This window comes from Neopsephotus bourkii, unplaced genomic scaffold, assembly GCF_033783945.1.
Source record: "Neopsephotus bourkii isolate Nb327-2 ecotype Australia unplaced genomic scaffold, CSIRO-AGI_Nbou_v1 NB_911, whole genome shotgun sequence".
NCBI lineage: Eukaryota > Metazoa > Chordata > Aves > Psittaciformes > Psittacidae > Neopsephotus > Neopsephotus bourkii.
Window position 1 is genome coordinate 1,396,373 of NW_026901405.1, and position 27,120 is coordinate 1,423,492.

The window sequence follows — 27,120 nt, forward strand, 5'->3', positions numbered from 1 at the left end:
GGTTTTCCTTTGTGTACTCCTAGTTGCTGGGAGGGCATGGATAGAAAGTGACAGTAGTGTTTTATCTCATCATGTCCAGACCCCGCCACCCACTGCGTGTGTCTGTGATACTTTTTGCCTTTGTATGCAGCTTTTTGCGGTGTTTTAATACTCAAGTGAGGGAGTGTTGTTTTTTTCTTTTGCAGACTCATTTCCATGGTTCAGTAGTATAGAACAGTGCAAGGCTCACTCTCTCTGTCTGCCACTGACTTTCTTAGAATGCTTTATCAAGAGAGACTAGTTCCTTTTTTCACACAGTCAGGTCTCTGGATTTGTGATGCAAGCATTTAAACTTGCCATAGACTATCTGAAAACTCATGGTTCAAGAGTACGTATCCTTACAGTCATTTCCTGGACTGCATTGTCACATCTTGTTGCCTGATCCGTAGTTGCTGCTCTCTTTTTATTCAATGGATTATCCACTGTGCTGTGTGGTTGTTCCTTATAGTACCATCTGATGCTAAATGAGCCATTTCCCCAACTCGTTCCTTATTCTGTTACTCATTTCTTCATATACAACTCTATCTAATTTACAGGATTATCCAGTGAATATGAATTTAGTCCTCTTCTGGTTAATCATCATCTAACCTGCCAAAGAGTGTTTCATGGGTTTCCATATTTTTACGGATGCTTTTTAGGCCAGAAAAACACAGTGTACCTTGGAGTCATCAAACTGGAAAAACAATCAAGACCGGCTCAGCCCATGTCCCCAGGGCTAGTGAAGGATGGAGTGTGCATCACATGTGTAGTGTTTTGTCTAGGGCAGTTATATATACACAGTTTATTCCTTAAGGAGAGTACTCTTCAGACTTGCCCTATTTGCTCCCTGGAATTTCAGCTTTCTGTTACTATTCCTGATTTCATCCATGCACCTTTTTTTATTAGCTACCCTCTCTTCTTCCATCCCCCTTTTTTCTTTTTTTTTTTTTTTTTTGGCATTTGCACCTTTCAGTTAAAAGTAGCTTGTTTTCATGCCTTTCCCTTCGTCTGCTAGTCACTGGCATGTCACTGAGCTATGCAGATGTAGCTCTTCATTTCTTTCCTAATAACTCAGTCTTTCCACCACCCTCATCGTTTATGTGGCTCTTCTCTGAACTCTCTCCAATCATTCTGATGAGGAGATGCCCAGAAACAAATGTCATCTTCCAGGTGATTTCACCTCAGAGCAGAAACAGAGAGACTACTGCTGTATCTCACTGTTATGTGATGTGATTACTTAGCTTTTAATGGTGCTGATTCATCTTGACTTTTCTTTCTGTGTGTGTTTGGTCTAGACAGTGGCCATCATCTGTGGCTCTTAAAAGAACCTCTTTAGCAACCTTCAGGTCTGTTCCATTGATTTGAATTTACTCATTTTCCTTTCAGGCTTCTTCAGCCCCTTTGCTTCCTCTTTTTCCTTAGGTGTAATTGTCATAGAACTCAGTAGAATCCTCTCATGGTCCATGTGCTTTGGATACTACAGTTAATAGTTCAGCTCCATCTGCTTTCTGAGCCAAACCTGTGGGCTGAGATTTTTGGGCTACTTGCTCCAGTGTGTAGCAAATATTGGTGTTAATATTTAGCTATCTAAGTCCATCCAAGGCTTCTTTGAAAATGTCAGTGTAAGTGCATTATCCATGATGAATCTTCATGAGAATAGGTGTTAAAGTAACAAGTACCTGCAGCAAAATGTTCAGTCAGGGCACTTCTCCCCAGTCTTTGACTTGAACCCAGATGCTTCTCCTTTTGATGTATATCCGTACAACGATATAAAAAGAAACAAAAAGAAATGCTGTGTTGAGATACCTTGGGATTTTTTAAGGTGTTTGTGTTCCAGTACAAGTTTTGCTCTAGCACTTACTGTCAACAGAACTGATGGTTAAAGTAAACAAATAATCTGGGCAGCTTCTCAAAATACATGAAACATAAAAGGGAAGACTTCATTTCTCTCCACAGTGCTCACCACCAGGTAAACCGATTTTGTTTATTAGGCAATTAGATATTTTGATCACTGGTACATTTATTATCATTATTTTCCTCATTCTTATGTTATCATGTTGTTTGTTCCTTAAATATTTACTTCTGGCATTCATATATACAGACATAAAAAACCACCCCTATATATTTCTATATGCCCAGTATGCTTTGGGTTCATGCTTAGTTCTTAGCGTGGAAGCCCCTGGGTAGCTGCACTACTGGGACTTTTGTGCTAACTGCAATGTCATGACCTCTGGGCTAATTGCAGCTTGGTGTTGAAAAGGCAGAATTTTTGTCTTTGTGAAGCCTGAAGGATAAGATAAGAAAAAGATACCTTTCCATTGTCTGTTAACTTTGATAGTGTAAGATAAGAAAAATATGCAGAATACACTGGAAGGCACCATATGCCGTAAACAAGTAGCTATAAATATATTTCTGTTGAAATGCATGTTGGGTTCTGTCTGTCCTATAGATGAACATGCTTGTGGTAGTCCTTTTGAATTGGTAGTATATCACTGCTTGGGGTTTTTAACAGATTATATTCTTAATCAGTAAAATAACCTAAGTTTGGGCACTTTCATCCCTTGTGTTCTTTCTTTAGGATTAAGTCTTACTACAGAGAAGAGTTATGACTATGATGGATGCTACCAAAACAACATCAATGAGCAAATTTGATTCTGCAGGTCTGACTTGTGGCACTTTGATATGTTTGTCACTCATGTCTAAGTAAAATGGTTTGGGAAAGTTGTATCAGATCAAAATGATTTAATCTATCAAGGGCTATTCCACAGCATCTCCTATTACAATACTCAAAAGTTTTAGAAAGCCAGGCCCATTTTAAACACAACCGAAGCAGGTAGTTGTCATAAACTGGTAGAGACCGAATAGTTGGTCTCCAAAGTCTTATAGCAACAGTTATGTTTTCTTGCCTGAACCGCTGCTTGCAAGAGTCTGGGCAAATTGACAGCTATCCAAGTAGTCATAATTTCTCCTCACCTCTCTTCCCGTGAGTCCAGCAGCAGGATGCCATCTCCCTGGGAATAAGCACATGCATACAGTGGCAAGGTTGCGGCCCAGCAGGGAGTGAGTCTGTGCAAGCACGCAGCAAAGCCAGGGCTCCCCAGTACCACATACTCACTGATTCTTACACTATTTGCAGGGGCAACTTCTTTGCCCATGTGGCTGGGAAGTTTTATGCTTCCTTTGGAAATAAGATCCTAAAAAGGAAGTTACTTGTTCTTTTCCTATGATTTCCAGGAGAGTTGTGGAATCCTTTTTTCGAAGTTTCCGCAAATCTGTAAATTCCTTCTTGTCTTACCTTCCATCTAACAGTTTCTACATAAAAACCTTAAAGTGTTTTCTTGGCACCCGTAAATTAAGCTTTTTAAGATGCCTGTAAAGTCGATCTGTTATTATCTTGATCGGCCTTACAGAGAAGCTGTAGCACAGAGCACTGAAATATCTTTCTCAAAGCCAGGCATGGGTTCCCCAGAACAGGTGTAAGTAGGACCCAGATTTCCTGATTGCAAGTGCTGTTCTTTAAAACAAATAAAATTCCCTTTTGACTTCTGAGGATCCTCTTTGATGGCAGTGATGGCAGTGTAGCAAGCCTTGTTTCGTATTTGTAGAATTTTTCTTTTTTTTTTTGATCTCACATCCTTTAAACCTTATTATTTTTATTGACGGCATCTCTAATTTATTTCTATTTTTATTTTGGCAGCCACGAGTCTTCCATCAGCTTGGTGGAACTGTCACTTACTGAACTTCTTCATAGTATTAAAATTGATGAGATTGAGTTGAGGCTTATTTTACTCTTTTTAAAAATTTTTTTTTTCCTTCTCTTTTAATAAAGTCAAATCAATCTGAGGTGTTCCACATTTACACCTGTACCTTCTTTCACGTGATTAATTCTGATTGATGGCTCTGTTTCTTACTACTTCTTTCCTATTATCACGCGTATCCATTTGTAGTAAAATACCCATCTATCTTCACTAGTGTATTTTCATACTTCAGTCAAAAAGCTCATTGCCTCTCAGGCACCAATTGCAAACCCTTTTCTATCCTTTCCAGGAGATTTGTGTGTCAGCTTAGTCCTGCAGCAGATGAAAACCTTTGCCTTTCTTCTCCTTACTCATGCCATGAAGTCATAGTTGTGATATAACAGTGAGCTGCTATGGGAAATCTTGCAATATATGAAGGAGAGGATTATAACTAGGTTAACAAAAATGGCAGGACTGAAATGATAAAGGTGTTTATCATCCCATAAAGCATCTCAGTAATCAGAAATTTAAGCACAGACATTTCCTGGTTTTTTGAGGGAGAGCTGGAATTTTATCTGCTTTTCTCTCTTATACTTCATCAAGGAAGTTTACATTTATAAAGCAAGAAGAATTGAAGCTGCACTTTGTTTTTCACACAGTGAGAGGGAAGGGGAAAAATGTGCAGGCAGGCTAGGTCTATAACATTGATTTGTAACCAACAAAGGAAATGTCTACTTATGAGACACAAATCAATGTAACCAGACTGTGAAAGTGCAAACAGAGATGTGAGAAAATTATTTGATCGTTAGTCTTCCTTTGGAAAAGACAGAGGGCCAAATTCTGCTCTCATTTATGAGGATGTAACTTCCATGAAAACCAGAGGAGTCTTGCCACTATAATTATAAACAACATTTCATATGGAGTCCTTCTGATGGCTGGAGGTGTAAAGCATTAGAGTCAGGAAGGTGGCCAGGCGGCAGAGAGAGGCAGAGGAAGGATGCTGTAGCAAAGAGGATATGAACCAGGTTTTGTTATTAATGAATTGTAGATACACAAAACATATTGATGTTCCTTCCCATGCAGAGGTGACGTGTATGAACTGTGCACTGGCTTAATTCAGCTGAAATCTTAAAACAAGTTTCATTAACCTGAGACTTTGTTGCCACAGGCTGAGATGGACTGATCTCCTGAGACTAATCTAGTCCTGCAGATTCTAGACTACTGTGTCCATTATCTAGGAAAACCCCATATTAACAAAACCACTGTGTTTTGAAGGTAGGAAGAACATCTGGTTGTTTTAAATGGGAAGTAATAGGTGCAGATTTGGAAGTTAACTCCTGTATTCTTACACTTTTTTTTGTGTTTGTCTTCCCTAGAGCTGTTTGCAACCCCAGATTTACCCTGTAGATTGGTAGAATTGGTTGCGTCCATGCTTCCATGGGGCAGTTTCTGAAGCTGTAGTTTGATGGCACAGTGAATCTGGGTCAAACCCACTGTAGCAGTATAACACAAAGTATTGATCTGGGATGATTCACATACTGGTTTGAATGTTTTCAGAACAAATGGACAACTTTACATGGCAGGCTTTATGCCAGGTCAGATATCACCTGTCTGCGCCACTCTGACTGCAGGCTAGATTATATATCATCTGTTCTCTTGCAGCGACACAAAGTCTTGCTAATTTGATAGTAATGTGATCGTGTGCCCATGCCCAAACCAGGTCACATCTATACTGCAGAGTGATCCTGTGGTAGGAGTTGTGGACTGAGTCTGTTCGTTAGTGGGGAAACTCATTTCAACTTCAGCGGAAAATCCACCAAAGTAGAGGCAAACTACCTTCCTTTACCTATACACCCTCCTTCAGTCCCCTTTCATCTTCAGCAGTTCTCTGCATTTGCATGGGTACTGGGCTTTCCCATATGTCTCCATTCAAGTCCATTAGTGCAGTCACTGGAAAGAAAAGGAGGCCAGTGCATATATATGTACAATTTTAAAGGCTTGGGACTCATTTGGAGAGGTAGATATTTTTATTCTGGTGAAAGTGTTCCAATTCCTGTGGATATTATTTTATTTATGCCACAATATGAGATTAAATCAGGCCATGGCTTCCCAACAGGCAAACAAAGTGAGTCTAAACAAATGATATTTTTAAAAGCTTTTGGGACAAGAATAATTTTGAATCTAAAATGCATTAAAGTGACATTAAATAACGACAAAAATTTTACATTCATTACAAGTTAAACTCCCCTTGATGGAAGGAGATGCAACAAGTTCTGTCATTTTACCTTGTAAACCAACAGAAACCCTCTTTTTGATTTTTCTGTCTTCTGAACTGCATTTAGCCTGTTGAGATGAAGGCAAAACTCTCCCTGACACTTGCCCCCAACTCTTACATGTAGTGAATATTTCCCCTTGGGTGCTCTTTGTGTCGTGATATCTTAAAATAAGTGTCTCCATGTCAGGCATTGCTCTTATATAATACATGTTGTCATCTGGAGTGAGGCACAGTTGTGTGTATTTAGGTGGTTTGCTTTGTAATGCGTCATTACAAGTGACCGAAAACATGGTACAGGAAGTTGTTTGTGTGCTTTTTTTCATTGCTTATGCAACTCCCAAGCAGAAAATGTTCTTGAGAGCAGATGGTACAGAAAAGTCAATTGCAAGCTCCATTTTCCAGATGCGTAGATGTTTCATGTCTACTTGAAGCCAGTTCAGATGGCTTTGTAAACTTCAGTCCAACTTCTGTTTAACTCTACTGGGTCCCCAGTGAAAATGTTTCCTCCAGGAGTTTCAATCCTAATAAAAATAACCTGAATGCACAGGATCCGTTGTGTTCTCAGATGCTTAGCTGGAATCTGGGACATAGCACTATTATCAGCAGCTAAAATATTAATACTGTTTTTCTAGCAGGAATGTTGAAGGTTCAGCAAGTAGTGCATGGTCTGTGGTTTCCATTCATTCCTCACATTCAACTTTCTGAATAATATGTTGTAACACCAAGCGGCCGATATCTGAATTTCTTACTGCTTGACAAGGGGATTACTAGATAGCAAAGGCAAATTAATTTGACTTCCTACAGAAAAGGTAAGAACTTCTTACCCTAGGGCAGTAACAGTCTCAACTCTTGACTGCGTGATACTGATAAACTACAGTCTACAACTCAGCGGGTTTGTTGTTTGATTTGGTTTTTTTTACTTGCTTGGGTCTTTGGACTTTTCACAGTAGGCATATTGCTGCTGAACCCTAGGCCCTTATTTGATAACAAATAAAAGCAGCAGTCCATTTTTTTCCCTATAGCACCCATGGGAATCTGTCTCAGTATTATGGACTAAGTGGGAGGGCATCGAAAGCTGGTCTGCAATTGTTGGCTAGACCAGTCACTTTGTGAGTTCAAACACAATTCAGGTTTAGTTTGGTTCTGACTTTACTGTAAGGTGATGTGTGGATCTGGGGACTCATAGTAAGTAAGACTCTTGATCCTATAATAACAATATCAAATTGTCAGTTACTGCCTGTAGACCCTGAGAAACAGACAAATAACGATTCCTCCAAAGGTCCTTCCTGGTTACACTGCATGAGTAGGCGTAGAACCAGAGTCTGACACCTGATCCACTAAGCTTTACTGTTTACAAATACTTCCAGCAAACTTTCAAGAAAGATATCTGAGTTGAGAAAGACAATAGATACAGAAATAAAAACTGAAGGGGAACATTTTTTATCATGCCATCAGATAAGTTTTTAACTGTTTATTACATTCCCACAATGTGAAGAGATGAGCCTAAACTGAACTCTCAAAGCTGAACAAATCCAGAAGTCAAATTGACTTTCCAAATCATTGGTTCCTAGCCAGCTCTTAAACCAAGAGAATATAGAAGTTTGGAATGGCTGTAGTCCGGCTCTTATGTTGGTAATAGCATATAATTCAAGTTTAGATGCCCAGGTATGCTGACTGGTGTTAAGAGGTCAGAAGGAACTGTTGTTTCTTTGGAAAACTTTGTGGAACAGTCTAGAACTACTCTGCAAACAGGTTCCCCAGGGAAGTGCTCACGGCACCAAGCCTGTCGGGATTCAGGAAGCATCTGGACAATGCTCTTAGTCATATGATTTTGGTTTAGGTAGTCATGCAAGGAGCAGGGAGTTGGACTTGACCATCCATATGGGTCCCTTCCAAGCTGGGATATTCTGTGATTCTCTGATTCTCTCCCTTTGAAGAGCCTTGTGTCTGTTAACCAAATCCGGATACTAAAGCTGATGGACCTGACAGCATGTTTCTCTGCAGCACAATTTCATCTCATTTGGCAAAAGGACAGGTAGTTTGATGTCACTCAGAATGGCAGCAACATTACCAGCAAGAATTTCTTCCTTGACCTCCTACTGAATGACAATTGAATTTCCAGCACCATAGTAATCTTCAGAAATGTCTTTCTGTTGACCACTCATGGCTTACAATATGACTAATATTTTCAGTTTATAAAGAAGGTTCAGGTTCACTTGAAGACCTCATTATTGATTTGCAGCTTTATCTGTTAGCCTTACAGTAGTGAGGGAGTTGAATGTTGCCCTTTACTTTTCCAAGGGGGAAACTGAGGGGTGGCAAAAATAAGGGTTTGTCAGTACTATGAGAAATTTATCAAAATGTGGGCCTTCTTTAAGAGGTAAGAGAGTTAATATCTAGAGACAAGCTTTCAGGTCAGGGTCCAATCAAGGCCCTTGGAATTCAATTCTCTGTCAGAACCAAATGGTGCTGTTGGGGTTTCTTTTTGCTTCCTCTTGCTGCTTAGGCTGTGAAGCAAATGGCGTGTTCCAGCCTGGCTTCTCAAGGCAACAAGTGAAAAATGGCAGTTTAAAATAATAGTTGCCAGTTCCTGCAGCTCAGAACTGTCATATTGCATGTTAAAGCTCACTCCTTCCCAGAATTGAGGTGCAGAAAGTAATATGAATATGTGTGTGTGCATGTGGATGTGTCTGGGTCTGGAACACAGACAGATTCCCTACCTGGAAATGGCTTGCTATTATTAGACATGCAGTTACCAGGGGTTATGTAAGACAATTGAAGCTCTGTTTTTTAACAGAGACATGATTCATGCTACTTGTAGTAACAGTAACCACCTCCAAGCGAGACAGAAAGCAGACACAGAAAAAAGGCTGAAGAAATCAATGCTGGCTGAACACAGCCATTCTCCTGATACCTCCTGCCTCTCAAACAGCCACCGGGTTATCAGCAGTGTAGGTTGATGCTAATTCCAAAGACTTCTGGAGTTACTGAACCGGTGCATCTGTGTCAGCGGTGTTTGCAGGGAGAGGCTGAGGCTGCAGGAGCTGCGAGAAGAGACAGAGCGGCACACACTTTGCGTCTCTGGTGTTCTGCAGGAGGCTGGGGTTGCTGTGAACAGAACTAGCACACCTACTCTGTTTTCTCAGTTACTCCTGCTGGGAAAGGCTGGAACCAAAACAATTTTTGGCTTCTCTGCAGTTAACACTTCTACAGTCATTTTTATAGTAATGTGGAGGGAGAGTCAAGACCTAGAGTAGCTTTGAACTTCTGCCAGGACTCTTCATTAGAGCAAATTGTGAAAGCTGATTGAACTAGAATAGGTCTGAGCTCCCCTGCAGCTAAGATTCCTGATCCATCTCCTACAGTACTTCTTGCTGGTTGTGACAGAGATCAGAGTATCTGCCACATATCAGAATATCTTCATGGTTTTGTTCAACTGTGCCATTTTCTTATCTGTTGGGATAAGGTAGCTGCCAGATTGTCTACAATCAAAGATCCAATCTTTTCCTCACAGATTTTCCTCACAGATTTTCTTTCCTGATGGAAAACAGGGTTTTGTTCAGAATACCAAAGTGAATACCAGTGGGGTGCTTACTTACAGAGTGTCACCTTCCAGAAATAAAAGGCAGGGAGGTTGCTATGAGGTCCCCTCAAGTCACTGCAATTCCCTACCTGTCTCCTCTTGGAAGACTGAGAATCTCCTGTAAAATCTCATTTCAGCATCCTCTAAACTGTTCTGCGTAGTAATTTCTGCTGTCAATGAAGAAGATGCTGAAGATTTAGAAATGGTCTTTTTAGCATTCAGGAGACAGCCCTCCTACATTAGCAGAACTTACGAACAACAGAGCCAACTGCCTTCAGTTTCATTCAAGAAAGTTCTGTAACGATGAGAGAAATAGTCTCAAAGAGCCACAGAAGAGAGCTGAATGCTGAATTCTAATAAATTCCAAGAGTTTATCATTTGCTAATTCTGGAGTTAGAATAACAATTACTGTTATGTTATTTTCATTAATACATCATGCTGTATTTACCGTACAGAGTAGAAATCGCTTCAGCTGCTATTAATGTCAGTAGTCATTCTCCATCAGCCACACTAAATACAGTTTTATGAGAAAAGTAAAAAATAGCTCAAAGTGCCTTAAAAACGGCATTGTAGTCATATCGTGACTCTGTGCTTTCTTGGCACAGGGTATTTAAAACCCAGATCTGAATAACACAGCTGGCGCTCACATCTCTACATTTCAGGAACACTTAAGAAAAATCCTGTTTTGATGAAGATGATACATAACTTTAGAAAAGCAAATAATTATCACAAATATACATCACAGCTCAGGACACATTGCTGTCAGTAACTTGACATTTCAAATGACGAGTTTCACAAATGTGCATAACCATCAGATTTGATTGAACAATGTTTTAGAATAATTCACATACTCATCTAGAACTTTTTTCATTGTGGTTTGGCACTGAAGCATGAAACAGGAAATCTACAGTGGGTTTCTCTTTGCTTGTGAGGAAGCAAACGCTTTGATCAGTTCTACGTACTCCAAGGCTGTAGTCAGTTATTCCTCAATGGATAAAGTAACCAAAGCCCAGAGTGACTTTGTTTCTCTGTGGGTCCTGTGTGATATTTTATATATAGTTTTTGACATAAATCAAACAAGCTTTCATTTGTACAGTTTGAGGCCAGAGGCAGCAAGCACATGGGAAGAATGATACGGGAAAACATGTTCATGATGCTTTTTACTTAGTCTTTTCATTGTGTTGGGTACTGACTCTTTAATGATTGACTTGCAAGGGAAATCTTCAGAGACAGAAGAGAGTCATCCAAAACAAAACAAAATAAAAATACTCAAAACCATTTGAGTGTTTTACCTGACTGTCAGTAGCATGACTGTTTAGCTCAGCATTCGGGCAGTGGTGTTATGAATCTTAAAACTTATGGAAAAGATTCCTTGTCTCAGACCTGCCCTCAGAATGCATGCAAACATGATTTTTAATGTAAATCTTCCTCTAGTAAAGGCAGGCAAAAATCCTGCAAGTTTCTTCATCTCACTGTAAAACAAGTCCCTTAATAAGTTCAGTGAGAGGGAGGAATTCCATCAAGATGATGCTAAGAGGTTTTGGGGGGGAAGAGGTTGTTCAATTTTTCTGTTTATTTGTTGGATAACCTGGCTCTTGGTGCTTGAGAGAAACAGATGTATGAGTGAAAGTTTCACTTCCTAGTTTACCTTGAATAAATGGTTGAAGTCCATTGAAATTTATAGTTGGTGGTATTCCATTGTCCTATGTGGAATTAAATGAACGTAAACTGTATCTCATAGTTTCTGCAAGTGGCAAACCACAAAGGAAACAGGAATTCATAACTCCCATCAAATTATCATTTTGTATCATCTTCCAGACTTGATGATCTTAAAGGTCTTTTCCAACCTAGTTGATTCTATGGTTCTATGGTGTATGACAGTATACTTCAGACTTCCAATTGAGATCCACTTTCGGCATAAGAACTACAAATCTGGTAGCCAGACATTGATGCATTAAGTGCTGTACCACTGTGACCAGGAGGGAGGGGTGTATGACAGAACCAGTGCCAACAGTGTAAATCTTTATTAAATTGTGTTATGTATTGAGATCATACAGGACCTGCACCTAGGTGCCAATATGTTATCAGTTTACAAACCTGGTTGGTGAAACATGGAGATCTGTTCTTTGAGGATGTGTGGTACTTTCTTCAATTCAACAACATCTATGGGACTAAGGGTTTCGGGGTTTATGCCAAAGTACTGGCGAGGACAGGATTCAGTGAAACCAAAGCAATGTGTAGCAGAGGAGGAAAAGACTCAGCTCATTCTCTTCATACGCTTTCATTGTTTTTGTTCTTCCTGAAAAATAATGTCCTTTCAGATTTCGTTTGACATCTCCATGATGTTGAACAGATTCGGAGAAATCACCAATATTTTGACAGGGTTCCTTGGCAATGAAATGTTCATGAAGCTCATCTGTCATGAGCTAATCTGGCTCATCTAGCCAAAGCAGTAGCTTAGGCAGATATATTACTGTAGCAATTTAATTTCTACACATTTTCTTCGTCTCTGGTGATTGCAGTGATGGCAACTCATATTTCAGTTGCAGAAACATGGGTAGTAATTGCAGCACAACTATAACTTTGGTTTTGTGAAAATCTTGCTTTAGGTAGCAAGACAGTGTCGTATTGTCCAGTTGTCACCTTCTTAGTAACAAGGCAATACTCTGACTATCTTCAGTGTTCATGGCTTCAAAACTTTAGTGTTTTAACTTGTTGCCCTCCGATGAAACTTTTGAGTTTCATACCATAATGCTGTTGCCTTGTAACCTGCAGCATCAGCACATGAATGCCTGAGGCTGTTTATACTCTCAAACTGCTTCTATTAATACTAAGTATCTGTAGGAAACTAGCACTCAAGACTCAACAACTCCAGCAGTACACAAGCACTACCCACAAATCAGTCTGTTCACTGGGAAGCTTATGTAGGTGCAGTTCTACTGAGCACAGAAGATATACTCCATATTTGACACCAGCATCAATAAAATCATGACTTTATGTATTTGCTTCAGTCACACCCCACTTTAATGAATTGCTTTGAAAAGTATGTTGTTTCATTCAACATTCAGATAGGATTGTGAAGTCTCCATAGTAGGAATATAGAGATTTATGTGTTGTTATACCCAACAACATTTTGTCAGAATAATATAATTTTAAAATAATAATCATAGTCTGACATACTATCACAGCTCAGTCTTGCATCATAGCTGTTCTATTCATTACAGCTTTGTATTCATTTAGCCAAATGTTATATTAGGGCTTTTCGTGATCTGCTTCTGCTCTGATTAAGCCTACCAACTACTGACTTATAGTTGCTTCTTCCAGGTACCAGTTATCTTCATTTCAAGTCAGGTGTGCAAAGCTGAACAGATGCTTAACATTACCTAACATTGCTTTACCTTGCAGCAGAGACATACGGTCTGCTTGGGCACCATCTAACCTGTTTCTCTGCAAATGTAGGGTTTATACACCCAACGCACTAAGCATGATGAAATCTTCATTAATGGAAATAGGCAGCACCTATATATGTATGTCCTTGTGCAAAATTGGCCTCTACCAGCCTAGAGCAGTCCAGCCTCTTTAAACAATCTTTCTGCAAATGTCCAATCCATTAACAAATTAATTTCTGAACTTCAGGCCCAATTACTGTTAGTGCACATACAGTGTTCCCAGTAGAATATAGAAATGAGCAGTTTCCTCTCCTAGATGAAACCCTGACTGATGTGAAAAATTCATGCTATGGCCTTCTGATAGCATGTCTCAAATCACATTTGTTGATGGCTAACACTGCTGTTCTCATCTTGTTGCTGTTTTAAGAATTTCACCTAAAATACTATTCACAGAGAGAAAAAGTGACCAAAAAAGAATTGCATTTAGCCTAGACAGCTCAGTCTGAAAATGTAACATGGCTGTGAAAGCATCAATTAAAAATGACCCCACCTTACTCAAGAGACCTGTACAATATGTGGATTAAGATGAGGCATGTGAGCTTCTGTGGCACTAACAAGTTCTTGCTTTCCATTGCCTCATGATAGACAGCACTGTGCCAGCACAGCAAATAAGAATAATCAGAAATAAGCTCACAAGAAACTCATCTTTTAATTTTTTCATTACTAGGGATCACACAAAAGGCAGAAGGAATCAGACTTCTGAAGATACGAGGGAAAAGAGTATTGTAGGGATAAAACAAATAGCAATTAACTAAAAAATTGAGTCCCCTTGATCAGGACTCACTAAAAGAAGGTAACAGCAGGCTGTGGTACTAGGTCTAAGGCAAAGAGAAAGAGCTATTCCTTGATTATCTCTTGTAGGTCAGATATATGAGTGCCTTTAACAAACTGGGAATACTGAAGGTGTTTGGTGTTGTCTCTGAGCAAAAAGCAGTGCAGCCAGGGCTAAAGATAGAAATGTCCTGTGGGGTACCAATGCGGAAAAAGCAAACTTCAGGACCAAGCATCAGCAGGAAATTGATGTTTATAATATTTAAGTCATCTCTAAAGGAAATATTGTGATGGTGTATTGTGTGAAGAGCAGAGTCAGGCCAATGCTTGCTTATGTGTGTTTTAAGTAATATGACATGACAGACCACATCAGATCAATGGTGCTGATTAATGAACAGCTCTAGAAAGGTAACTAACAAGAGATGAAAGGGTAAAGACACAAATATCAGGAGGGAGAAGAAGGAGGATCAGTGCCTCAAGATATGGAGTTATGGTCCAGGAGCCCATTAATCATCAGCATTATTATGTAAAGTACCACATTTTTTCCTGACTTAATGCCCACTGCAACTCCACCGATGCCAGTATAGAATTGACCTAAAGTGTACATCTTAAATCACAATCTGTAATACATCATTGCTGTCATAAAATGGACCCTCCCTAATAAAAACCAGTAATACAATTAAGGCTTCTTACACCTTCCAAATTACCAGATGAAGCTTGGGAAGAGAAAGAAGGAATAAAAGTGAGCATATCTAAAATGCCCAAGCTACTATCATTAGTGGAAATATTTAAGTAATAAGAGTCTGCATTTCTGGAATGCATTCATGCAGAAAACTTATCCTCCAAAATCTTAATTAAGCACACAGTACCTCATGGAGCAGAAATGGAATGCTTTCCTTTTCTGGATAAAGCAGCCCAGGTAGAGGGGAGAAGTTACTTAACCCAATGTCATGCATCCCATTCCCCTGTTGTCCTGCTTGTCTGTCTTTTTGCCAGTCTTCTCATGGTCAAAAATCCTTTTCCTCCATTTTTTCTCAAGATAGATTAAGATTTTTAGGAAAATTTTGGGGTGTTTCCTTCTCTGTTGCACTCCTCATGTCTTCTGAAGCACCATTAGCTTTGTTAATTTTATATACTTAAAATGTACCTATCAACTGCTGATGATCTCAGTGCTTTATGCTCGTCACACTGGAGGAAAAGAGATATATCTATCTTCTCAGGCCATAGCAAAAATGATGGAGAAAACTTAAGATATTTTAAGTGTTGCCTTTCACAGAGATTTTAGTGCCCAGATTTTGTAGAGGACTTTGAACAGCCCATCTCTAACAACTTGTCTGCCTGACCCTTGATGTGAAGGCAGATTGAGTGCTAGGCAGTGCTACAAGAGAGAGCCACTTGGATTGGGATCCTGGAGATTGGAAGAGCAATAATGACATAAAAAGAGAGGTGACAAAATATGCAGGATTAGTACATGCAGTTCTTAGGCATCTCTTGTGTGAAATTAGGAGTGAAGTGAGGAGAAATAAAGACTAAAGACCTGATCTTGTGATTTTTCTGCTTCTAGTACAAGTTAAAAATTCATGTTAACTGGAGTACTGGGCAGTCTTTAAGGCACATGGGATTTATGCCTTCAAAAGATGAGCAACAGACAGATAAAAGACAGACTGATATGTGCAAAGTGGATATAAGAAGCAAGGTCAGCATTAACAGACTAGGTGGGTGTATATAGGGAAGTGGGAAGGAGGGCTTGAAAGTAAGCCATGCTGAGTGTTAGAGAGGACTTAAATCCACAGAATCTTCAGGCATTGTTGAACCTTTGAAATTCAACCCTTGGCAATGGTCAAAGGTGTCGCTCTTTTATGTGATTTTTTTGAGCTAACCTGGTGCTGGCATATAGTATCTCTCCCAAGCCCTGGTGAAACTCAGAGGTTCAGGCTAAGTTGAAGATTTTGTGTGTGTGCTTGAATTCGCTCAATTTGCAATTCAAAGCAGACTCCAAGAGGAGAGAACCTACAGAAACTGGAATGAAATAAAATGTTTGCTTGAGCCCCTGTGAAGTACAGCTGCCGGATTTCAGGTAGCCTTTTGAAATCAGTATGTAGCATATATCCCAGTCTCCGATAAACGTCATCATTACAAAATGTATAAATTGAACATAAAACTGAATGTATATTTTGTCAAGTACTTTATTACAGTATCATCTAAAATCCTTCATTGTGTCTGCTGGCACTCATTCCAGTGTTCCCGCTGCACAAACAGTGGGGTTTTTTTACTGTGTTGCATTTACAGACATAAATTCCAACTTGCACAGTGACATTAACTACCTGTGAAATAACAATTACATCTCTTATCATTTTTCGTTCACCTTCTTGATTTCTTTGATAAAGCAAATATTTGCTTTTCTTGTCTGATCAGACAAGGCAGAATCATTTATTCATGGAAATAGCACCATTGGCTTCACTGTGGGTAAGACTGAATATGCTGATGTCCCAGGAGTTCTTTGCATAGGTGAAGTGAGCAGGATTTGATTCTATCCCTGGATGTTAACTTCAGACATACTTCCAACATCCACAGTGAGCCACCCAAAGATCATAAGAAGCTAGCAGAGGAGGAGTTATGTTAGTCTAGAAAGGGATTCAAGTCCCCCAAAAATGTAAATACTTCCAAAAGCTTAGGTCTGGGTGGTGAAATCACCCTCTAATAAATATTGCAGCTGAGGTTTTTCTTTGGATCCCTTTCTGTATTAGCCTACTGAATCCAACTCCCTCTTTAGCTCAGGAGATTTCAGGCATAAAACTGCTGCTGGGCTGAATCTTTCCTGAAAGGAGGCTCATGGGAGTAAGTGGGGCTCCTGCTTTGGTATGGGAAATTGTTTTTGTGATGTAGAGAAAGCAAAAGAAGAGAAGGAGGATTTTTCTTTCCTTTTCCTGCCTTTCAGTCCCGAAGAAGTGTTTGTTGCTGCTCTGAACAGGACTAGCCTTGTTCTGACAAGATGCACTTTAATGCCAAGTTTGTGCAAGCTCACCGTCACTGCTACATGCTCATGCCATTAGAGTGAGCAACTTCCCAGAATGAATTCTACTGATAGCACTTTGCTGGCTAATCTTCCATCTCTCCTCACTTCACCATAATATGTTGGATGGGCAGAGTGGGGTAACTGTGAGCTGACTCTGTTGTGGTTTGCAGCCAGGGCTGGAGGGATTGAAGCAGGAAGAATTTGGCGCTACCGGGCTGCTGCCAGCTGTACTGACAGCAGAGAATGCCAGTTAGCATTGCAGCAAGTTTTCATGCTCTTCGTAAATAATTATTATTTCCCCCTTGTTGCCCAAAACAGCAATAAAGAAACCTCTCAACACATAATTTTAAGTGTTAAGAAGCAGACAGTTCCTTTATTTCAGTGCTGGGGACACGGGGGATCGCTCCTCCGATCGTGTCCTGTGAGCTCAGCATGAGGCATATATTTATGTACAGCTTAAACATACATATTTATTCTTTTTTCCTGGAAAACTTAGATGTAGTAAAAGATTTCCCCAACCTCATTACCATAGAGTCCTTCCCCTTGTGACAAGTGTCTTCTGGTGGTCTCCAAGGGTCTCCAGGACCCTTGGTGGTCATTCGCCTGCTGTCCACTGGTTCTGTTCACCTTGCCAGAAGTCACAAGTTGCTCATTCCTCAAGAATAACCTGGTTTGAACTGTTTTTTCTATATGTTTGGTTCCCCTTGCTTGTAGTTTTCATAACTCTCAGGATTTTCAGTTCCTGTTATCTTGACTTGCTATTGTTTGTCTGCAGCTGCAGTTAGTTACGTATAAGCTAAAACTAAGCATATAGCTAATGGTTCATAACACCCTGACCTTTCCTTTTGGTTCTTTCTGGTACAGACACAGCCTCTCTCTGTTCCCTGCCCCAATGAACGTCTGCACTAGGTCCAAGGCTTGGAGTAATTTACCTGAAGAGTGATACCATTTGGAAACCACTGTAAGTATATTTTATCTCTTATAAAAGACTTCTTGTTTCAAGCAAAAAAAGACAAATTTAAAAAACAAAAACGAACTGCAGCACCTGTGAGCATTACTCATGAGGGTAAGCTAAGTTTTGCTTTTGAAATTTACAAGGAAATATGTGGGCAAAAAAAAAAGTCAATAAAAAACTGTTAAATATTTAAGTCAGCCTCACAGCATAGTTCAGCAATGGCTGATCTGATCTGCTTGTATCTTTTAGGTTGGCAGGTTCTCCCTGCTTACTGCTCTAGTTTGTGCTTTTCTAGTTGGTTCATCCATGTTTGTCTTCAGAATGTTTATCTTCTTTTTTATTCTTATTCCTTTTTAATGAGACACTTTTCCTCTCATTGGTGTTTCATATAATACAGATTGGCTTTATTGCAGCTTCTTGAAGGAACTGTTTCTTTCCAGGCCTTCAGTCATTTATGATTTAAGGCCATTACAATTTGGTAGATTTGGCTGGATTGCATAGGTAAAGTTGCCTGAGAGAATTTTGACTTTGTATTGTGCTTTATTATTCTCTGAAATGATCAGTTGTGTGCTATTTTCACTTTTCCCCTGTAGATCTCATAGTTTTGATTTCTTATGATCAGTTCTCAGTGCTTGCCAATACTGTCACAGTGTTGGTGTAGTCAAGATGCTCTGAGGTTGTAAGTCAGGCAAGTTTTGTAGTGGGGCTTAACTTCCATGGACTTGTGGTTTAGAAGGAAAAAATGGACAAATCTGGGGGCATGTAAACCCCACTTCAGGCTTGAAACAGACACAGCAAATTTAAATCTTATTTTAACTTAATCTCTGAGTTTAATTTAGTTGTGTTAATCAGTCTCCTGTAAGAGATTTTTGAGTTTATTTTACTTTTCTGTGTTGATTAAATTTCCCAGGCTTTTATTGCACTAGAATATCGGGCCTCTCTTGTCAGTTCTCTGTGCCTCCCATTCTTGCTGTGCAGCATTCTGCTGGGATTTCTCTTTCATATTACATTTTATGGTGATGTTTTCAGGAGTTTGTGTTTTCCATTGTATGACACAAACTTGCAATCAGAGATTTTAAACAAACTGCCAGTCATGCGGCTGTAACAGCATGAAGATCAATGTGGCTGCAAAATCATCAGAGAAGCTGTGTGAATATTCAGGAAGTCAGCCTGTGGAGGACTTTTAACTACTGAAGCAACACTTCTGACAGGAAAACTGGGATGGCTCAGGTGGTTTAAAGCAAGCTTGTCTTGGAAAGCTTCACCCTCAGCTCCGGTGTTCAGGGTACCCTGAATTTTGAGGTGAGGTCTCTGGGCAGATTTCACTGCTTTTTGCTGTTCTTTGGGGCTTTTTCCTTTATATATATAAATATTCAGTGCTTATACTATCTCTCTCTTTCACTTTATCAGTTTTTAAATATGTATTGTCAATGTCATGTCTGGAAGAGACACAACACTGGCAGTGATAAGCACTGATATCGGGAGCTGTGTTAGTCGCACATGGGCAGAGGAAGAATGTGCAGCAGAATACTCGGGAAAAGTACCACTTACAATTGAACGAGAACTATTTCTACACTCTTATGTTTTTAGGATCTGAAAAAAAAAAAAAAGGAGGTTTGTTTTGTTCTTAATTATGTACAGTCTCTGTGAATTACTAGGGTTACAGATGATCTGTACACCAGTGAGCTAAGTGCAGTGCTTGGGCACTACAGGCATCTCTGACCTGAGGGCATTTAGTAGAAGGTGATGCCATATCTGTGAAGAGGGGAAACAATGCCTGGAACATGGGTGGGCAGAATCAGCCAGCAGCAGCACTTGCAACAACATCAGCAGCCCTGTGGCATGTTCCCTCCATGCTGTTTAATATGCAGTGAACAAAGGTCTGGTTGGTGACCCAGCCCTCCCTGTATTCAGAGGCTGAAAACTGCCTCATTATTGTTCATTATGTACTATTATTCTCATACAGTCACATTATCATAGCTTCCCCTGAGAGCCAGGATGCTACTGTGGGTTCTGCGCAGCTATGCTGGTTCCTATACCTGAGCTAATTTGTTCATTGCTAACCTGGTGTCTCTGCAGGATGGAGAGCTGTTCCCTGTGTAAGGGAAGGTTCAAGCATCAGTTATAGCTGCTGTGTGAGAAATACAACATATGCTGCCTATTTTTGACAGAGACCTGGTTTGGCAGCCCCACTGTAAGAACATCAAGGGTAAATGCATTCCAAACCCAGGTAATGATTGCAAGAGAGATACACGCAAAAAAAAATCATGCGTGGAGATCAAGTGGAGATAAGGATGTATGCAAGAGTGGCAGCAGGAAGGGTGAAATGTAGCAGGGCATTCCAAAGTGCAGAGGTAGTAATTAGTTTAGTTAGTTTTGAGGTTAGGACATCCACCATTTTATCTGTTCTGCCTTCAAAGTAAATAGGAAGGAGCCAGTTCTGTTTTGCAGCCAGTGCCCAGATCATGGCAGTCGCTGCAGCATTTCAGGTTGTCTACCATTTAAGACCTTGTTGTATGATAATGAAGTGTTAAGGAACATGGAAATGAAGGAATGCCGCAATGCAATAAAATGTTGACAGAAAACAGGAATAAAAAGATGCCAGTGGTGGTACATCTTTCTTTACACATGAGCTGGAAAGTGCTGATAGGCACAGTTCAGTTCAGGGATGACAGTGAAGGCAGTTAGCGTGAGCATACAACTGAGAAAGAAGAGAAAATATTTTAAGTGGTGTAAATGAACATAATGGAAAATAAAACCCTGCAATAAATAGAAGGGAATCCTGGAAGTGAATACCAACAAAAGAGAAGTACCTGCACGTAGGACTGAAAATGTAAAGAGACAAGATAGACTGTTTAGAAATGAACTGGATAAATCAGTAACAAACATGAATTCTGCAGGTGTTCTGCAAGACTCAAATTAGCTTAGGAAAGTCAGCATTTTTTCTGTCCCCAACTTCTGGGAGTCTGTGCCTCACGTCTATATACAGAAATGCCATCTCTTTGCTGTATTGGCCTTCTGCCATCCTTCTTGAGAAGCAAAGATGATGATGGCCCTCTGATAATTTTAAGAATGCAGTTTTTGAAAGGACCTGTAATGCACAAGAGATGTGTGTGGGGAAGGAGCTTAGAGGTAACTGGAGATCAGAATGGAGCCTCTTGCTCCGAGAGCACATGCCCAAGTCTTTTGCAAGTAAGTTGCAACTTCTGTTGCTCTTACTAACAAGTAAATAGCAAACTACTTATTGCCAGGATTAGTCCATGGAGAACATAATGACATGAACTAAACTAGCAAGGTAGACAGACCCTTACTACTGAAATAATCACACAGGGCTGCCAGTCGCTGAAGTCCAGGGATGGTACATAAACAGGTATAATTTGGGAAGGTTCCACAAAAAAAATGTTGTTTCATTCTCACTCCTACCCCTGTGCTTTACCCTAAAGGCTCTTTGATACAGCTATGACAGGTCATACTTTTCCACAGTTAGCGTGCCATTTTACCTCCTGTAACATGGAGATATACTAGAGAGCTTGCTGATGGAAGTGTTCATAGAAGTGTGCAATCAGAAAAAAATTAGGTTGGAAGGGTCCTCTGGAGATCTCTAGTCCAATTCCCTACTCAGAGCAGGGCTGACTTCCAAGTTGGATTAGGTTACTTAGGGCCTTGTTCAATTAAGTTTTGAAAATCTCCAAGGATGGAGATGCCACAACCTGATCAGCATTTAACAGCTCTGCCTGTGAAGACTTTAGCAATAAGATAGCAATAGAAATGGACTATATAGGTGAATGTAGAATATTTAATTAGAATATATAGGTGAAGATCATAGCAATAGGAGCTTTCTATTTGGGCCATAAGTTAGAATGAAAGGATAGCAATATAGTTAACAGCAGCAGCAGGATTTTTCAAGCTTTGCCCGTTGTCCTCTGCTGACAGCAGCAGTTGGATATTGCAGACTGGAGAAGAACCTTGTTTGTGTTTCTTTGTAGATAGTTTTTATCACAGTGTCCCCAGGATTTTTCTTTTCTGAAAAGCTTTCTTCAGATCCTTAGCTGACTTGGCTGTTTCCCTTACTCAGCCTTCCTCAAGTGGAAGCCTGCATTCTTCTAAGGTGGTACCAAGATGCAGGCCATGTGTGAACAGTGTAAGAGAAATGAACTGCTATGGAGAAGTATCGCCTCTAGTGCCAGTCAACACCATTGCTTCTCTCCCCATGCTGTTGAGCACAAGTCACCAAACTGCAGGGCTCTGATGAAGAAAAGTGATGACATGGGAGCATCTTGATAACATAGTGTCAGCCTTAAAAGCAAAGTATAAAACAAACAGGTTTGGAAAGGAAGAAGCAGGGAGTGCAGTGCAGCGCTTCATTGGTGTCACTGCCTGTTTCTGAAGTACTTTTTAACCCATCCCTCTAATGAGTTTCAAAGGCCTGGAAGGCCCATGCAGATCATCCCCATGATGAAGCATCTGTCAGTGCTTGGTCTAACTTCCTCAGGCTGAGCGCCTACCCTGCAAATAGCAACAGCATCCTGCTCAGAGGAGGTGACTTTGTGTATGGATAGAGCTGGAGTCAGAAGCTGTATTCTGAGTGTGTAACTTGGGTTAACCCTGAGCTGAAAACAGACCTTCAGTACAGCAATTCAGCTTCCAGGCTTCTGTGTATCTAGAGTATAACCCTACATACATCCTTGGCTGCCTGCACAAAAAACAATGCTATCTGAAAGCTTCTTTGGCAGCAATGCCATGAAATAACAACTGTTTTATACACATATTCCCTGCAGCCCCTGGTGTGTGCTGGCTGCACATGGGACAGTCATGGGATCTGGAAACAAGGTGTGGGAAGGTGTGTCAGAGTTCATACATCAAGGATCAACGCAGACTGTTGTGAACAAAACATTCAGTCCATGCACTTTAAAGTGTATGTGTCCATGTAGGAGTTCTGCATCTCATGCATCCTTAACTGTGTAGCATGAGATGGATCCCAGTGACAGAACGGGAGACAGAAGGATGCCCAAGCTTGGAGTTTCAAGATGCGTGGTTTACTATTGAGGAAAAAAAAAATGTTTTTAAATGGTTTGATTTTCCTTACATTTAAAATGGAGCAAATCAGTTCATCCCTTTGCTCTACCTCTGCAACTTTAAGTAAGGTCTGTTTAGTCATCTGCTATTGATTCGGATCAGATTAGGCAGCCTGGTATATTTTGAGTATATTGATTATATACATGGAGGATGGAGCAGCAGTACCATCTGCCTGTCCTGTGGCATGGGGGTGTTGAGCCCATGTAATCCAAGACACGCTGATGAGTATGCAGCTGCCAGCAGCTGCAGGGTTATGAGCGTGACCCTCTGAATGGCAGTGGTTCACCTGCAGGGCTCAGCACCCTGTCAGGAGGTGGAGGAGAAGATTTGCTTTATTTATTTTTTGGCCCGTTTAACTTAATTTTGTATTATAATTACAGGTTTTCCTCCCTTCTCTCCCGGAGCTTTCAGGCTCCTGTCGAGGAGGCACCTCGCTGGGGCGCGGTATGGGGGTGCCGGGCCGGACCAGGCCAAGCCCCGGCCGGCTGCTGCCCCCCGACGGCTGCCGCCGGGAAATGGCGTCGGGTCTCGGCCCTGCCGCCCTTATGTAATGCCTTTATGTAACTGGCCGGCGCTTTGCTTCTCCCTGTCGTCGTCCCCCCGCCCCCGACACCCCGCGGGAATAGGGCTTTCCTTGCTGTAAGATCGAGTTGTTTAAAAACTCATGTTTTTAACATGTCAGCTGCATGCCGGCCTAGGTGGACGAGGGAGAGTAGGGCATCTGCGAGAAGGGGCTTCCGCCTCAGCCCCTTAGGAAAGTCTGTCCCTGTCAAGAGAGGCTTTGCCTGCAGATGGGAAGCTAGGAAGGGCTGGTTGGGCACAGAACAGGGCTGCCTCTAATCCAATGGCACCTCCATGCTCTGGGATGCTACCCCAAAACCGTGTTCCCCAGATGGTGCAAGGTGCCACCCTGTGTAGAGCCTGCTCCCAGGGTGACCCGCCACTGCTTGTGCCTCAGGTGCCAGCAGGAGATAATGGCGCTTAATTTCATAGAGTCATAGCACCATAGAATCAACCAGGTTGGAATAGACCTTTAACATTATGAAGTCCATTACCCCAGGGCTGCCAAGTCCACCACTAACCCATGTCTCTAAGGGCTTTTGTACACAGGTTTTAAACGCTTCCGGGGATGGTGACTCCACCACTTCCCTGGGCAGCCTGTGCCAATGCCTGACTATCCTTTTGGTGAAGAATTTTTTCCTAATATCCAGCCTAAACCTTCGCTAGCGCAGTCTGAGACTGTTTCCCCTTATCCCATTTGGATGTTTACCCAGGTGGCATGGCCTTGTGCTGGATCAGGGCAGTGGTTTTCCCAGCTGGAACATGAGGCCCGAGCTAGCTAGGAGGCTACCTGCCTTGGGGAGCAGAAGAGGAAGCACCTTCACCTGTAAAACTGAGGAGAAACAGTGAGATGTGGGTGCTTCTCTCCCCTGTAGAGTGCTCATCACTTCCCTTTCTGCCTCAGTTTCACCACTTGTGAAGCAAAGGTGGTGATGAAGTCCATGCCTGGTGTTCCTCTGATGCTTGGAGGGTGGAGTGAGGCATTGAGAGCTCGCATACACTGTGTTCATAGCATGTTGTTTCAGGCTCCAAATCTTAATGCTTTACTTTGATGACCTCTGTATCTCAGAATTGCTTCAGTGGTTTTCACTACAAAATGAGTCTCTGCACTGATTTGTTTTGAACTGGAAACTTGCATATTTGTTTGCTTTTCAGGCATTTCTGTTACATTTCTGTATAACTTTCTCTGTTCAGAATGCTGCAGCCTTAGTTAATATTTGTCAAATGGAGCTCCAACTGTCTAAACCACTGGGACGAGTTTCATTTTATATGTCATCAGTAGGGGCAGAATGAGGAGCTTCGTGCTTGGCCTATTTGCTGTAACACAGTCTCAGGGCCATTGCATCAGAGTCAAAACAAGGAGCAGCTTGTTTCCAAACAAGAAGCATGGAGGAAAGTCTTCTCTGCCTCCTTCCCTGTAAGGAAAAAGAGAGGAGAGAGGGAGGTAGTGGGGGGGAAAGAAAGTTATCTTTAACAGATTCTAAAAATGCCTTTTCCCAAATATGCAGTCAGTGCCTTCAAAGGTCTCTTTGTTTATTTTCAGGAAGAAACCCAAGACAGCTGAAAACCAGAAGGCGTCTGAGGAGAATGAGATTACTCAGACGGGTGCATGCAGCGCCAAGCCGGGCCTTCCCTGCCTGAACCTTGAAGCTGTTCTGTCTCTGAGCCCGACCCTCATCACTCACCACATTCACCAACAAACCTGCACGCACACACAGGGTCATCTGATTGTGAGTACACCAACGTGCTGCTGGGTTGCACTGGGGTTTGTGAAAGCACACTGCTTACTGCGGAACAGGGTTTCCAGTTGGATGCTCATTCCATAATGGCATGAGCAGGACTTCCTCAGGGCTTACCTTTTCCCTTCTTTGGGAATTACCACTGAAACACAGCAGTTTGAGTTATGGTTGTGATAATGCAGTCAGCCAGAGGAAGCTGACAGCTTGTTGTTGGGTCAGGTTGCTGCTTCTTAAAAATTAGAAAGGGAAGACCCCTCAAATGTGTCTCTTTCAATCTAGAGCTATAGTTATTCCTCTCCAGGTCATGATTCTTGTTACCCAAGCATATCTGCTGACTGGGGATTTTCAGCCTGGGCTGTATTGCAATGGGAAAAAACAAGTGTCTGCCTCTAATACCCAGGATTGTAAAGGACTTCCATGAAGAAAGGGGGGAGTGTTTTGTGGAGAGGACCAGTCTGTGAGAGTCTGGAAAATCTCTGTAGACCTCTGTGGTTGTACCAGTTTAAGGCCCTTGTTTTGAGTGCGTTCACTTTCAGATTACTCAGCACGGGTTAATTGGCCTTTTAAAAATGTTCTTTTCCATTTGGCAAAATATACAAAAATAAGGGAGGGAATGATGAAAACGGGATTTTGGAAGGTCAGAACTTACACTGTCAGCTTTTCAAAACACTCATTTCACAGTGGTCCCTGCCTGGAAGTCTGTTGGGCAGGAATGTGCAGCATGATGTGAACCTCAACACTCACTAGTTTTAGAATAGATGGTTTACCTCTTCTGCAGTGGATTTAGGATGTTGTAAAATTTACGAGGGGGAAAAAAGGAGAAAGAAAGATGATGACACCAGGTTTCAAGAGCTCAGAAGCCAACGAAACTGTGCTAAGACCTATAAAAAAAAAAATCAGGGCATGACAATAAAAAATCAGATTAAAAAGGATGTATATCCTTTTCTTTTTTAATTTAAAAATTCTGCCTCAGGGCCAAGCTTGGAAGCAGCCGGGTTATAAGGATCATCACTATCAAAATCACTTTAGCTGCAATTCATTCCTGTTGGCTTCTGTCTTTATTCATTATGAGCTTCTTCTAGAGATCTTGATTTTAATAGAGCTGGTAAACATTGGGGAGACTTTCCTAAATCTCACCTGGTGATTTGGGGGAGAAGAAAGAGATGTGAAACAATTGAGCAGCAGGCAGCATGCAATTTAGTATATACAAGAATTCTCTTCAAATTGGAGATGTCAGGCTCTTTGTTAAAACCGTGGTACAGTTCTGTCTTGTAATGTTTTCTGAAAACAAAAAGCTTGTGAAAAGATGCAAAAAATGAGCAGAACAACAAGAAAAAATAATCCTTAATTTCAGACAAAGAATCTCTTTATCCCATTCACAAAGATAAAAGAGTTCATTAGTAAATGGCATTTGAAACCTCACACTGATGTTTTTTGACAGTACAAATGGAAACCCATGAAAGCAACCTTAGGACAGAGGCCAGCAGTGATTGTAGGGAACTTGGAGAATGAACTCCTGCTTTTGCTTTTTGAGGTGGCCAAGTTCAAGGGTGAGGAATATTGGCAGAGGGCGGTAGGGGGGAAGTGGAGCCTCCAGCTCTTTATGCTCTACCTGTTCTGTGGAACAACAGTCTTTTAGATCCCAAAGTTTTTGATATTACCAAATCACCTTTCGTTCCTACTAAATTCACAGTACCAATATGAATAAACTTCAAACCCAGGTTAGATACTCCTTTCACAGTGAAATTGATGGGTTTTTTTTTTCAGAAAAGAAAGTTTAATAATAATTTCATCATTAATATTGTGCTATCCCAGGAATTGTTGAAATTTAGCTCCCAAAATACAGCTAGAGTCCTGCAAGTGTTTAAGAAATGGTAAGACCTTTTCTCAAGATCGACTCTTGTGGTGTTGATCTCTGTTAGTTGACTCCATGTGCTTTG

General features: G+C 41.0%; 1 protein-coding gene across 14 annotated transcripts in view; it reads left to right on the top strand.

Annotated features, from left to right (window-relative positions):
* ZBTB20 (zinc finger and BTB domain containing 20) overlaps nucleotides 1-27,120 on the top strand; it is a 481,633-nt gene that overhangs the window by 430,615 nt on the left and 23,898 nt on the right. For 13 of the 14 annotated variants that reach the window (XM_061357688.1, XM_061357684.1, XM_061357683.1 and 10 more), the window contains 2 exons: nucleotides 17,714-17,810; nucleotides 24,985-25,171. The gene's annotated coding sequence lies outside the window, so the exon portion shown is untranslated. The other variant, XM_061357697.1, reaches the window with a different exon arrangement.